General features: G+C 35.7%; 1 protein-coding gene across 4 annotated transcripts in view; it reads right to left on the bottom strand.

Annotated features, from left to right (window-relative positions):
* Lingo2 (leucine rich repeat and Ig domain containing 2) overlaps positions 1-12,236 on the bottom strand; it is a 1,280,444-nt gene that overhangs the window by 426,200 nt on the left and 842,008 nt on the right. The gene's annotated exons all lie outside the window — the stretch shown is intronic.

Below are 12,236 nucleotides of genomic sequence, written 5' to 3' on the forward strand. Positions count from 1 at the left end.
AACACAAACTTTCAAAGCCAGAAGGGCTTGGAGTGATGTATTCCAAGTGCTGAAAGATAACAACTGTCAACCAAGGTTGCTTTATCCTGCAAAGTTATCCATTCAAATAGATGGAGAAAAAAGGTATTCCATGACAAAAGCAGGTTAAAGGAGTATTTGAAGACAAAACCAGCTCTATAGAAAATACTTGATAGAATCCTCCATGCTGAAGAAAAGGAAATACACACATATAAGGAACCTAGGAAAAACAAGCAATACTCAAACACTAGTTAACACAAGAGAGCACAGGAAAAACCAAAACCACACACACACACACACACACACACACACACACACACACACACAAAATGGCAAACATAAATACACACTTTTCAATAATATCTCTTAATATCAATGGCCTCAATGCCCCAACGAAAAAACAGGTTTGCAGACTGGATTAAAAAGCAGGATCCTACAATTTGCTGTCTCCAAGAAACTCACCTTTCTACAAAGGATAGACATTATCTTAGGGTGAAAGGTTGGAAGACAGTGTTTCAAGCAAATAAGCCTAGAAAACAAGCAGGGGCTGCTATCCTAATATCTGACAAGGTAGACTTTAGTCCAACATTAGTCAAGAAAGATAAGAAAGGTCACTTTATATTGATTAAGGGCACACTCCAACAGGAGGACATTATAATCCTAAACATATATGAACCTAACATTGGGGCTCCCAAATTCATCAAACACTATTAGAACTAAGGTCACAGATAATACCAAACACAGTGCTGGTGGGTGACTTTAACACCCCACTCTCATCAATTGACAGGTCATCCTGGGAAAAAAGAGAGGCATCTGGACTAAATGAGGTCATAGAAGGAATGGACCTAACAGATAATACAGGACATTTCATCCAAAGGCTGCAGAATATACATTCTTTTCAGCAGCACATGGAACATTCTCGAAAAAAGACCATATATTAGGACACAAAGCAAATCTTAACAAAGTCAGGAAAATTGAAATAATTCCTTGCATTCTATCTGACCACACTGAAATTAAACTACAAATCAGTAGCAAGAAAGGCTATAGAGCATACACAAAATCATGGAAACTAAACAAATACACTACTAAATGATGAGTGGGTCAATGAATAAATCTAGAAGGATATCAAAAAATTTATAGAGTCAAGCAATAATGAGAATACAACATATCAAAATCTCTGGGACACAATGAAGGCAGTTCTAAGAGGTAAATTTATAGCCTTAATTGCCTATATTAAGAAATTAGAAAGGTTGAAAGTAAATGACCTAATGCTTCACCTTAAAGCCTTGGAAAAAGAAGAACAAGGCAAACCAAAAATCAGTAGGTGGGAAGAAACAATAAAGATTAGGGCAGAAATTAATGATATAGAAACAACAACAAAAAAGAACAATCCAAAGAATTAATGAAACAAAGAGTTGCTTCTTTGAAAGGATAAACAAGATTGATAAACCCTTAGCAAATCTGACCAAAAGAAAGAGAAAAGACACAAATTAATAAAATCAGAGATGAAAAACGTAACATCACAACAGATTCCAGAGAAATTCAAAAAATCATAGGGACATACTATAAAAGCATATACTCCACACAGTATGAAAATCTGAAAGAAATGGATGTTTCCTTGATTTATATGACCTACCTAAATTAAATCAAAATGAGATTAATCACTTAAATAGACCTATAACAAACATGGAGATCTGAACAGTTATCAATAATCTCCCAACTAAAAAAAGCCCAGGCCCGGATGGATTCACTGCTGAATTTTACCAGACTTTTAAGGAAGAGCTAACACCATTGCTTCTTCAGCTTTTCCAGGAACTAGAAAAAGAAGGAATTCTACCAAACTCCTTCTATGAGGCCAGCATCACCCTGATACCAAAACCAGGCAAAGATAGAACAAAAAAAGAAAATTACAGACCAATCTCCCTCATGAACATAGATGCAAAAATTCTCAACAAAATATTGGCAAACAGAATACAAGAGTATATCAAAAAGATCATTCACCCTGACCAAGTAGGCTTTATCCCAGAGATGCAGGGATGGTTCAACATACGCAAATCTATAAATGTAATACATTACATAAACGGGTTGAAGGACAAAAATCACATGATCATCTCATTAGATGCAGAGAAAGCATTTGACAAAATCCAACATCCCTTCATGATAAAAGTCCTACAGAGACTGGGAATAGAAGGAACATATCTCAATATAATAAAGGCTATTTATGACAAGCCTACAGCCAACATATTAATAAATGGGGAAAAACTGAAAGTTTTTCCATTAAAATCAGGAACAAGACAAGGGTGTCCACTGTCCCCCCTATTATTTAATATAGTTTTGGAAGTCTTAGCCATAGCAATAAGGCAAGAGACACACATAAAAGGGATACAAATTGGAAAGGAAGAGATCAAGTTATCATTATTTGCAGATGACATGATTCTATACATAAAGGATCCTAAAGACTCTACTAGAAAACTGTTAGAGCTGATAAAAACTTACAGCCATGTAGCAGAATACAAAATAAATACACAGAAATCAGTAGCCTTCATATATGCTAACAACAAACACACAGAGGATGAAATCAGAGAATCACTCCTATTCACAATTGCATAAAAAAAAAAAGTACCTTGGAATAAACCTAACCAAGGAAGTAAAGAATCTGTACAATGAGAACTTTAAAACACTCAAGCAAGAAATTGCAAAACACACCAGAAAGTGGAGAAACATCCCCTGTTCCTGGATTGGAAGAATTAATATTGTGAAAATGGCAATCCTACCAAAAGCAATGTACACATTTAATGCAATCCCTATCAAAATTCCAAAAGCATTCTTCATGGAAATAGAAAAAACAAACCAAAAATTAATTTGAATCACAAAAAACCTCAAATATATAAAATAATACTGAGCAACAAAAATAAGGCTGGTGGTACCACCATACCTGATTTTAATCTATATTACAGAGCCATAGTAACAAAAACAGCGTGGTACTTGCACATAAACAGACATGTAGATCAGTGGAACAGAATAGAGGACACAGATGTAAGCCCAAGTAGCTATAGCCACCTGATATTCGATAAAATTGCCAAAAATACTCATTGGAGAAAAGACAGTCTCTTCAGCAAATGGTGTTGGGAGAACTGGATATATATCTGCAGAAGGATGAAAATAGATTCTTCTCTCTCGCCATGCACAAGAATTAAGTCCAAATGGATTAAAGACCTTAACATCAGAGCGGAAACTCTGAAACTGCTAGAGGAAAAAGTAGGGGAAACCCTCCAACATATTGGTCCTGGCAAAGACATTCTGAATACAACCCCAATTGCTCAGGCAATAAAACCAAAGAGTAATCACTGGTACTTCATGAAATTACAAAGACTTTGCACTGCAAAGGACACAGTGAAAAAAGCAAAGAGGCAACCTACAGAATGGGAAAAAATCTTTGCCAGCTATATATCTGATAGAGGATTAATATCTAGGATATACAAAGAACTCAAAAAGTTAAATAATAAGGAATCAAACAAGCCAATCAAAATTGGGCTTTGGAGCTAAATAGAGCATTCTCAAAGGAAGAAATACAAATGGCACAAAAGCATCTAAAAAAATGTTCTATGTCACTAGTCATCAGGGAAATGCAGATTAAAACTACATTGAAATTCCATCTCACTCCTGTCAGCTTGGCCACCATCATGAAAACAAATGATCATAAATGTTGGCGGGGATGTGGAAAAAAAGGAACCCTTTTACACTGCTGGTGGGAATGCAATCTGGTCCAGCCATTGTGGAAATCAGTGTGGAGATTCCTAAAACAGCTAAAGATTGATGTGCCATATTACCCAGCTATAGCACTCCTAGGCATATATCCAAAGGACTCATCTCATTTTCTTAGAAGTATGTGCTCAACCATGTTTATTGCTGCTCAATTTATAATAGCTGGGAAATGGAACCAGCCTAGATGTCCCTCAACTGATGAGTGGATAATGAAGATGTGGCACATTTATACAATGGAGTTCTACTCAGCGGTACAGAAAAATGAAGTTATGAAACTTGCAGAAAAATGGATGGACCTGGAAAGGATTATACTAAGTGAGGTAACCCAGACCCAGAAAGCCAAGTGCCACATGTTCTCTCTCATATGTGGATCGTAGCTACAGATGACTGGGCTTCTGCATGAGAATGAAAATACTTAGTAGCAGAGGCCAGTAAGTTAAAAAGGAGACGTAAAGGGAAGAGAAAGGAAGGGAGGAGGGTACTTAATAGGTTGATATTGTATATATGTAAGTACAATGATTGTGATGGGGAGGTAATATGATGGAGAATGGAATTTCAAAGGAGAAAGTGGGGGGGGAATTAACATGGGATTTTTTTATAACCATGGAAAATGCTAATAAAAATTAAAAAAGAAAGAAAAAGAAAAAGAAAATGGAAAAGTGTGGCTTGGTTTCCACATCTAAAACATGGAATAATGGCAAAGCTTTTAGATTATATTAAGCATTGTTAAATCAAATATTTCTGTAGCTCTCAGCACTTGTGATATTAAGACACTTTTAAGTGTCAATACATTTACTAAAACTAGTTTAATCAGGTCTATTAATTAAGTTTGAAACTATCACTAGGCAAACATTGAAAGATGAACTCCATTTAATAATGCTTTTAAATTAATGTATATTTTGATGGTTATAATGAAATTTGAATTAAACATAAAATGGTAGACACATTATTTTTTTTTTATCTCTAGACAATGGTGTGAACAATGTGAGAATGTACTGCAATGACTTCCTCCCTTCAGGGATGAGAAATGGAAAGCTTTGTTTAGTATACTGGTGGGTAACAGGATACTGATGATAGAACTCATAGTTCTCGCCCTTAGGTCTGAAACCTATTAATTTCAGGTTACTATAAGCTTTCCTTTGCCCATTATGGTCTTCCAATGTCTCTCTTCCCTTGGTCAGCCCATTTCCTATTTGTATTCAGTATGAAGAAAGACCTGATATACCCTCTCAGGTAGGCAAAATAAAAATGATGATGATGATGATACTACAGACACACTATCAAATCAACCAGAAGGAACAGAGTGGAAAAGAAGAAGATACAATCTAATATCCAGTAAACCTAAAGTTGAATTCTGATATGTGTATATGTTGTGAGCACAGGGAAATTAAGTAATTTATCTAGGTCTCAATTTCCTTTTGAAAATAAGGTGGAAAATTCTTAATTCCTAATTAAAAGAGGGAAGAGATAATTAGCCACATTGATCATTAAATCAATAATATCCAAGGTCACTTTATAAAGCCTCTGATGGACCATAAAGTATATGTGACTTAACTATTTATTGCCAGCTTGATAGGATCAGAAATCACATAAAATAGTGCCTCTTAGACAGGTGTTTGAAAGTGTTTTCAGGAATGATTAACAAAGGAACAAAAGGTCCTTATTTATAATCAGTAGCCTTTCTAGTGGCAGCCTAAAAATAAGGAGGTTCTAAGAAGCAGCAGTCATTTATGCTGGTGTGCTCTTGCTTTTTGATGGAAAGTGAGTCTACTTGCTGCTGCATCTTTGGTTGAAATTGATATCCAGCTTTGCTGATTTTCCAAATGGATTAAAGACCAATAGTTCTCTAGGCCTTCAGTGTCAGATTGGGACTACTGAGGCATGCAGCCTCCTATGAGAATGCAGACAAGACATCCATTGTCAATCTCCTCAGCTTGTATCACATAAAGCAATCGAACAAATTCCTTTTTTAATACATATTATTTTCTATTACTTCTATTCCTGTAAAGAGCTTTGACTAATTCAGTGCAAAAACTATGCAATGTTTAATTTGAATTCAGAATAGTAATATTCCAAGAGACATTATAGTAAAAGATATCACAGGGTAATGGTTTTATTATATTTGAGAGGGAAGAGGAATCAAGAGAGATCTTTTCACTACAGTCTTGACATTTTTTTCTGAACAAAAGTACCTAGTAAAAATATACTATGGGTGGGTTATTTGAATCATAAATAGTGGGCAGAGCTAAGAAGAGTTCAGCTAATTTCCTATCAATGGAAATATGCAAGGAAAAAGTGCTCCAAAGAACAGCAACCTATCTTCAGAGCATCAAAGAGCATTGTGGATTTCTGATGCTCATTACATAGAGCATGAAAAGTAGTGAATATTTAAACAGAAAAAAAAAAGTTATTAGGTCAGTCAGTACTGTAATAGATAGAGTAACCATAAAGGTATTTTAGAAAAGAATCATTCCTTCATGCCATTATCTTCTTTACAAAGTTATCAATAAGTTCAAGAACATAACAGCTTTTTCCCAATCTCCTTAAAGGTATAATGTATAGAAATAAAACAACAAAATGGGTCCTTGAAGAAAAATACTCCCAAAATCACAAACATTAAGGAGAGTGAGAAATAATATCACACTGTTATCTAGATTGGATAATGAGCAAAGAAAGTTCACTTAATGAGAATAAGCAAGGCTTCAGGTCATACAAATATTAAATCAACACATCAGATATAGAAGGGCCATTTAAAACCCTGTTTTAACATCCAACCCAAGTATATAAAGATTATAACTATGTAATCAAATTATGCTTAGAACAGAGGAATGAGGAAAAGTGTTTGGCAAACTAATAATAGCAGATAGACATGTGTTTCTACCTAACATGTTATTATTTCAATCACTTGCTGTATTTTATTATTCAGGGTCACTTAAATCAATTCTTTACTGGTGTAATAACTGAATTCTGTGAAATCTATCTCTGTGATAATGCCTTCTGAGACACATTTCAGACAGAACATAGGCCAGGGAAGATGTACTATTGGATAAAGAGTCCAAGTTTGCACACAAAATACCTACTAAAAAAATAGGAGGAACACACAACAAAGGCATTTTAAATATACCCAGAAAAGATGTGACTTGTATAGCATTTGTCATTTTCAACAGAATATTAAATTATTTAATATGATTTCAAAATATCTTTATTGTGAGGATCATGTAGGCTGTTTCTTTTACTAAGCCAATTCTTATTCAGAGTACACAAATATCTAACAGCCCTACTAATTCCAAATGTTAAGCATCTTCCATTCTGTGAAAAAGTTCACAGAAATAGGGCAACTTCAGAATCATCATATTAGAAATGATAAAACATGAGATACTTGCAATTCATTCATCAACTTGAGATTCTGCATGACTAGGCCAACAAACTCCACCTTTTCATCTCCAGATGAATTAGAATTCCAGTGAATACTTAAGTTGCCAAAGAGCTCAAGCTTTCTTTCCAATACAACTCTGAATACTCAGAATAAAAGGAAAATTTTCTTTAAGATACTAGCTAGGAAATGTTCCATTTGTCCTGAAGAACTGAGTGGTAACTTCCTCTGCAAAACATGAGATAAGTGGGCTATCTAATTTTTTTTTAAATCCAAGTACGTACAAAGCAAATCTAAGAGAGAATTATGACTCTCTGAATATCTTCCCTCCCTTCTGTTTTTTCTGTTTTAAACTTGTCTTCTAATCCATATCAGTATCTATCATTTATGTTTAGTGTGTATATTTCCAATGTCATAGACTTATTTGTACTCTAAATGACTTCCAGTCCAAAAAACATACCAGCTTGATCCTTTCATGACATTTCCGCTTTCCACTCCCATGCAAAAATGTGCATATGTAGTCTGTAATGTGGCCATAACTCAACCTCCCCTGCCTCAGTCATTGTTGGTGATAAGATCCAAAAATATGATGTCTTGTCTTGGGTGTTTTTTCATTTTAAGTATTTGATGAAGAATCTCTCTCTCACTCTCTCTCGCTCTTTCTCTTTCTCCCTCTCTCTTTACTATTAGCTTCTTCTCATGTAAAGTGTTAGGAGATCAATCCCATGGTATCTGAGATTATTTTTCCACCAGAAAATTAGCTCAGAAAAGCAAGGTGCTAGAATTTAAAATACCAAAGTTTCCTAGAGAATTCTATGTCAGTAGAGGTCTCAGCAATGTGGTTTGCCTACACTGTTTGCTGATAACTATGCTCTGCATAGTTAAAACATACTTGGCTACCTACAGAACGTTAATGGTAAGACCCTACTGCTAAAAACACCATATGCTGTTGGTATGGAAAATGGAGAGACTTGGCTGGATATGGAAGAGAGTCAGTCCCCAGAAAGTTAGCTTGCCTAGTGCCAGAAGGTGCTACATGAGCAACTGGGAAAATAGCCAACATCTGTCCAAGCAACTCAAGGTCTAAGATACTCAGCAGCAAACAACCAGTTGTGATGCTCACCCAAGTGCAATAGTGGCACACAGCCATGGTGGATAACCAACTGCTCTTGAATTGGCTAACAGATACACTCAGTGGAATGGAACCCATGGAAAACTGAGAAACAAGTCAGAACCATATCCGGGTCCACTTTCCAATATCAAGCTCCAACCAATCTTGGGGTACAAGAGGGCCGACACCTATTACATTCTCTCCAAAATAATAATGGTTATCCCATTTATTCACTCTCCATTGTAGAATTGGCTTCCTTTTTTCAGATGGATGCAGATCATGAGGAAACAGCCCATCACACCTCACCAGGCACCAGCTGAAACCATAGGGTAATTGGGGAAATGAGCAAGAGTGCTGCTTTCTTAGTGAACCCGAGATCAGCACAAGGGTGAAGGACATAGACACAGAGAACACTCAACTCCTACCAAAGCAGATATCAGGAGACACAGAGGCTCCAAAGACCTCATCGCTGAAGTAGACCAAAATGATCCCAATATGGCTCAGGGAAATTTGCAGAAGAGGGAGCAAAAAGATTGTTAGAGTCACAAGTTGGGACATTCTGCACAGGAACATTGCCTCTTCCCCAAAACTAATTGCCACCCCCAAAATACAAAAACCATAATCCCCAATGAAGAGGGACCCTTTGGAGGGGGGAGGAAGCTAACAATGATACCAACATGGCTGTTTACACACTGAGTAGGTGCATAACATATATATATATATGAAGATATACTCTTGTCTTACCTTTAGAAAAAGCAACAAGGTGAAAGGCCCTTGGGGAATGTACATTTGCTCTTCATTTAAATTAAACAACTAAAGTAGTCTGCTGCTCCTGGTGATTGAATTCTTCCCTTTTTTTTCAGTTGGCTTAGGCATGAGGCATTCAGTGATAGTGAAAGCCTTATGTTGGAGTCACAAAATAGATTTAAGTCCAACCAGAACAAGCATTGTTCCATATAATCATTTTATTAGCTATATGAAAATTCCAGTTGTTTTTTTTCAATGTTTTCCCTTGAGGATTTGGAAATAGGAAGCATAGAGATAAGCAGATAAGTACTGTCTGTCTGGAAATCCAGGGAAATGGCTCATGTAATGAAGGTTTGTAATGAGGTAATGAAAAGTTAAAAACATTTTACTTATAGTCAATGACATAAATTGCCAATATTAGCAAATGCAGCTCATCATATTGTACATAAGTGCATGCACGTGTAGATACACATACACACACACACACACACACACACACACACACACACACACACTGCTCAAAAATAAATGACCAAGAAAAAAGTCCTGTACTTCTCTTCTTTTTTTTTTAATTTGTATTATCATTTTTCCATGATTATAAAAAAAAATCCCATGGTAATTCCCTCCCTCCCCCCCCATACTTTCCCCTTTGAAATTCCATTCTCCATCATATTACCTCCTCATCTCAATCATTGAACTTACATATATACAATATCAACCTATTAAGTACCCTCCTCCTGCACTTCTCTTCTGATTCTCTGGCTACAGTTCTGAGAGCTGTGGCTACACATATTGTATAACAGAATTAATATGGTAAACCTGACAAGAAGCCTAAGGTGAAAATTTGTGACTTCTGGCAAATTAACAAAGTTGAAGAACCACAGAGTGTCCTATATAAACAGACATTCTTATGTACATAGACGTTCTGTAAAATTCTTATAGGCATGCTGCTAAAAATATTTTGGGAACTGACATGAAAACTTATGTTTCTCTTTTTGTGTGAACTGTACTAAATTATGTTCAGTCTATCACTACATTAACTCAATCAGCATAAGGGGGAATTCATACTCTTCCTAAGAGATATAAGGATCTTACTCATATCCTTAATTAACATCCAGAAGCCTTTGACAATAAATAATATATTTATAAGGAAGCAGTGAAGAGAGCTTGGGTCCACTGCCTCACATGGTTTTTGTAGAATAGAGTAGGAGTCTCCTTTGATTTCCATTCTTTGTGTTTCTTGAATCACAGAGATATGCTTATTGTAACAGTCTTGACAGGGGTAAGACTCTGGAAATACTGCAAAGAAATATCTCTAAGAGGAATTAGCATGCTTAGATGAAATGTCTTTAAATTGCTAGTGCTATTGCTCAAATATTTTTTTCCTAATAAAAAATGATTCTCTTGTCACCAGTAATGTCTCTCTGTGTGTTGCTATCCCCAGATGTGTAAACTTCTGCACTCCTTAGGCTGTCAAAGTTTGAAAGAAAATTATTGTCAGTAAAATTAGGTAAAAATAATATTTATTAGGAGAAAAATAGTATGAGTGATCTTAAATTCTGCAGGCCTTCATTAACTGCAATTTCAGTTTTCAAAGTTTCAGTTATAGATAGCAACAATCTATGGATACTAAATGGAAGATTTAGAAAAGAGTAAGTAATACATTTAAGTGAGTGTTATGACACCTTTTGCTGTTGTTCTTCATCCTTTGCATGCAGGCCATGGATTGACACCTGGTCCAGCATATTTATGCAGTACATTCTATCTGCTTGTTAGGCATTTAGTAGCCATTTGGTTATCAGGCCCACTATCATGGTACCCAGTGCTTGTATTCCAGCAACCTTATTTTCATCTGATAAGGTCACAGAGCATACAAGCAATGATACTAACCATCCACAATCTGGAAAGTATTTCATTTAAGTTAAATGTATAGCAAATAAATATGACATATACAGTTTGCTATTTTGACCAACCACTGGGGAACTTGGATACATATATTTTGATTGTGTATGTATGTCTGAGTCTGTGTACTTGATGGTCATGGAGATAGAATTCAGGGCATTGCTCATGCTATATAAGCTTCTACCAATAAACCACAAACAATCCCAGCCTGCTTGGTAGTACTTTTAAGACAAAGTGTGGAAAGTTTCCCACTTTAGTTCTTTATTTAATGTTTGCTTGTTTACAGACAGATTCTCACACTGTAGACCAGGTACGCATATAACTCGCAATGTTACCCAAACTTGCCTCAAATTTGTGGTAATTCTCCTGTGCTAACTTCCCAAGTGCTAGGATTATGGTGTGAACCACCAGGTCTGTCCTGTAGTTGTTAAAACTGCTCTATTTGTAATTTGGAGGATTCATATGAGTTGTAGAATTTGTTTCTAGTTTTGTGAGGAATGTCATCAATATAGTCACTTCAACAGTATTTCTTTCATCCAAGTACATAGGGTACTTTTCCATTGCTTCATGTCTCCTTTAATTTTTAAACAATGTTTTATAATTTCAATTATAAAAATCTTTCACATTGGCTCATAGGCTAATCCTAGATAATTTGGCATAGATATTAGAAACATAATTGCTTTCTTTTTTAGTTAATTCACAATTGGCATTCAGAAACATTACTAATTTTTATATGCTGATTTTAAACCCACAATTCTGATGAGTTTGCTTATTAATTCTAATGGTTTTGTTGAAGTTTAGGGATTTTTCTCTGTATAAGTTCATGTCATCTATAAACAGTGGCAACCCACTGCAAAATGTGTTCTTTAATCACAAAGGGATATTTAGGGAAGATTTTTCCAAGTTTCAGCCACTTAGAGAACACCTTAACTATGGTCAAAGAGGGTCAAGACACTGCTAAAGTTGGCAACAACTTGATAATGTCCATAGGGAGCTAGTTTGGTCAGCAGGCAGAAGGAAAGGGTTACAGAGTCCTGGAAGTTTACACTAGATTTTTAAATGAAGGCCTGGCAAATCAGGCAATATGGAGTAGAGTCAAATTTAGGAAGCATTGAAAATGAAGCATAAGCCATTCTGAAGACCAAAGAATATTAGAGATGCCAGGAATATGGGTTATGTGCTAAGGAATGCTATAGGCACTGAATGGATTTAGCCCATATGAATTGCAAATTGCAAGGACGCCGACGTAGGGCTACCCAAGCTTATTGGAAGTTAGATGGTGTCACCATATAATGCATATGTTTGACATGAAGCCACAAT

The sequence above is a fragment of the Jaculus jaculus genome, chromosome 1, assembly GCF_020740685.1.
Source record: "Jaculus jaculus isolate mJacJac1 chromosome 1, mJacJac1.mat.Y.cur, whole genome shotgun sequence".
Classification (NCBI taxonomy): Eukaryota; Metazoa; Chordata; class Mammalia; order Rodentia; family Dipodidae; genus Jaculus; species Jaculus jaculus.